Source organism: Rhinopithecus bieti, unplaced genomic scaffold, assembly GCF_001698545.2.
Source record: "Rhinopithecus bieti isolate Rb0 unplaced genomic scaffold, ASM169854v2 scaffold_1673, whole genome shotgun sequence".
NCBI lineage: Eukaryota > Metazoa > Chordata > Mammalia > Primates > Cercopithecidae > Rhinopithecus > Rhinopithecus bieti.
This window is the reverse complement of record NW_016804690.1, coordinates 39,299-42,773: the sequence shown is the minus strand read 5'-3', so window position 1 is coordinate 42,773 and position 3,475 is coordinate 39,299. Positions and strand designations below refer to the sequence as shown.

Below are 3,475 nucleotides of genomic sequence, written 5' to 3'. Positions count from 1 at the left end.
CTATTAAGTAGATTGAATCAATAATCAAAATTGTTGACGTACAATTGTTCATAATACTGTCTTGTAATCCTCTTTATTTCTGTAATATCAGTAGTAATGTTCCCAGCATCGTTTTGTATTTTAGTAACTTGAGTCTTTTCTCTTGATTTTTTAGTCAGTCTCATCAAAGATTTGTTAATTTTGTTGATCTTTTCAAAGAACCAACTTTTGGTTTTGTTGATTTTCTTTATTGCTTTTCTATTCTCTATTTTCATTCAATCTTCCTTTAGGAAGAGAGTATATAGGAAGTGGGTAATTAAAACACAAGCTGCAAGGTACAGCCTTTTTTTGGAGATAGCTGAAAATGGGTCTGACTAGGAGGCATAGAGGAAAAGCCGAGCTCAGCCGCTGCCTTTGCTATGGAACTCTAAGCTAGAATTTAGGCAGTGTGCTCGGAGATCTTCATAAGGCTGGAAGTTATTGACATTTAGCTTATCAGTGTGAGGGAGTCCAAGAAAAGTCCTTTTCTAAGGCAGAATAAGGAAAACTAGAATGAGATTAAGTGGAACTAGGTAATAGTAGTTCAGCAGATTAACCCAGAGTTAATTTGTGAGGAATTCAGCAGGGCTTTTTGTGTGAAAACATAACACCCCATATCGGAACTCAAGCATGAGAAACTAATTCTTAGGGAGCTGTTTGTCTTTTTTCCATGTTTCCTTTGTGAAGGGAGTAGTCTCCCTACCTTTTCCCAGGGTAGGAAATGTGTGATAAAAAGGTAAAGGAGAGGTAGCTACAAGTGAGGTCTTATTAACCAGGAAGGTAAATCACTTGCATGTAGATGTTTATAGTTCCTCACTTTTTTTTTTGTAAATGGTATTTCCCTTTTTCATATGTTTATTTTTAAAAAAGCATTATATATTTATATAGACAGGGTCTCACAGTGTTGCCCACACTCGTCTTGAACTCCTGGGCTCAGGGATCCTCCCACCTCAGCCTCCCAAGGTGTTGGGATTACACATATGAGTCCATTTTTTTATATGTTCTAATTAGAAAATATATAGTTTATTTTTGACATTTTAATAGTATATTTATATATAAAACACATGTAGACTAGACTATATGCTACCTCAGTCTCTCTACCTATCCATAGTTGGGAAAATCAGGTAGGTCCCTGTGGTCATAATAAAAGCACCCACTGCTTCACGTCAGGTACCTATTAGAAAATAAGCAACCTCCCACCCACTGGCTTTGCAAATCCAAATCTATTAAGTGGCTCCACTGTCACAGTAAATATTTCATTGTTGATTAGACCAGGCATTCTTAAAGACATAACTATTTTAGTATTATTAAGTTACCTAAAGAGTCACTGAGGTGCATGGTTCTGGGCGGAGGTCTGGAGAGCACAGCAGCCACGGCCAGCCACTTCATGCTCAACAACAGCACCAAGATGGCCATCCTGGGGCTAGGCACCTGGAAGTCTCCTCTGGGTCAGGTAACTGAGGCTGTGAAGGTGGCCATTGACATTGGGTACTGCCACATCGACTGTACCCACGTGTACCAGAATAAGAATGAGGTGGGAGTGGCCATTCAGGAGAAGCTCAGGGAGCAGGTAGTGAAACGTGAGGAGCTCTTCATGGTCAACAAGCTGTGGCAAGCGTACCATGAGAAGGGCCTTGTGAAAGGAGCCTGCCAGAAGATGCTCGTTGACCTGAAACTGGACTACCTGGACCTCTACCATATTCGCTGGCCAAAAAGCTTCAAGTCTGGGAAGGAATTTTCCCATTAGATGAGTCAGGTAATGTGGTTCCCAGTGACACCAACATTCTGGACACATGGGCGGGCATGGAAGAGCTAGTAGATGAAGGGCTGGTGAAAGCTATTGGCATCTTCAACTTCAACCATCTCCGGATTGAGAGGATCTTAAATAAGCCTGACTTAAAGTATAAGTAGGCGGTTAACCAAACTGAGTGCCACCTGTACCTCACTCAGGAGAAGTTAATCCAGTACTGTCAGTTCAAAGGCATCATGGTGACCGCCTACAGCCCCCTCAGCTCTCCTGACAGGCCCTGGGCCAAGCCTGCAGATCCTTCCCTCCTGGAGGATCCCAGGATCAAGGCAATCACAGCCAAGCATAATAAAACTACAGCCCAGGTTCTGATCTGGTTCCCCAGGTAGAGGAACTTGGTGGTGATCCCCAAGTCTGTGACACCAGAACACATTACTGAGAACTTTAAGGTCTTTGACTTTAAACTGAATAGCCAGGATATGACCACCTTATTCAGCTGCAACAGAAATGGGAGCATCTGTGCCTTGGTGGGCTGTGCCTCCCGCAAGGATTACCCCTTCCATGAGGAATTTTGAAGCTGTGGATGCCTGCTTGTCCCCAAGTGACCTATACTGTGTTTCCTGCCTCATTTTGTTTTCCTTGCAAAGATAGTATGGCCTGTTTCACTCAGCAGTGGGACAGCAACCTGTAGAGTGGCCAGCGAGGATGTGTCTATCTTGATGTTGGATCTGAAGAGCCCTGTAAATAGAGTAGCTTTGCTTTGCCCTTCTTTTTGCCCAGCTGGGGAAAGTACAACCTGAATACCCTTTTCTGACCAAAGAGAAGCAGAATCTACCTGGCCAAAATAGTGCCACTAACAGTTGAGTTTTGACTGCTTGGAAATGTAATCCTTTCAGTAAGACTTCTCTTTGTCTCAAATAAAAGTGCTTTTGTGGAAAAAAAAAGTCACTGAAGAAAATTATGAAGATCTATAAATGTGTAGCAAAGTAGAATAGCCTTTGTACTAGTTTCAAATCATGTCTCTATCACTTGCCAACTGGGCAACTTTGAGTAGTGTATATATCTTCACTATTTTTCTCAGGGCATGTTTGGGTGCAACAATTAGATACCTACTCAAGCTAGTACATATAAAAGGGAACTTTAAAAAGACATGGATCTTACAGCATCCAAAGAGCAGATGAACAACTGCATCCATTCTTGGTAACATTTATGGTAAACTGAGGCTTAGGTAGGTTAAGTCTCTTAATTACTAAACCTTATACGGAGAGGAAATCCATACACATACTGAGCACTGCTTAGACATGAATCAATTATGTGTTTTGTACTTATGTGAATCTACTATTTTTCTAATGTATATAAATGCTTTTCTGAGTAAGGAAGTTCAAATATATTTTAAAGTGTGGCTTTTATCATGTTCTTTCTCAGCCAAGAGACAGTCAATATACATGGGGATATCCATAAACTTTCTTTTACTTTAAAATAGTTTCTTTAAAAAAATGTTATATATCTACATAGTTTAAAGAGTCAAATAGTAAAAGTGAAGAGCTTGATGGGAGTCCCCCTTCCATTCCCAACTTTGCCCTCCATTTCCTGCCCTTCAGAAGTACTTATACTTTTTTGGAATTTACCTACATATCTCTAAATAACATCCTTATCTTGCTTTTTCTTGACTTTTTTTTATAGTAGGAATAATCTACTTATTTCCCATTA

The 3,475-nt window shown here is 40.4% G+C and overlaps 1 pseudogene; it reads left to right on the top strand.

Moving 5' to 3' along the window:
- Positions 1-1,354: 1,354 nt before the first annotated feature.
- LOC108528212 (aldose reductase pseudogene) lies at positions 1,355-2,340 on the top strand (annotated as a pseudogene).
- The last annotated feature ends 1,135 nt before the right edge of the window (positions 2,341-3,475 follow it).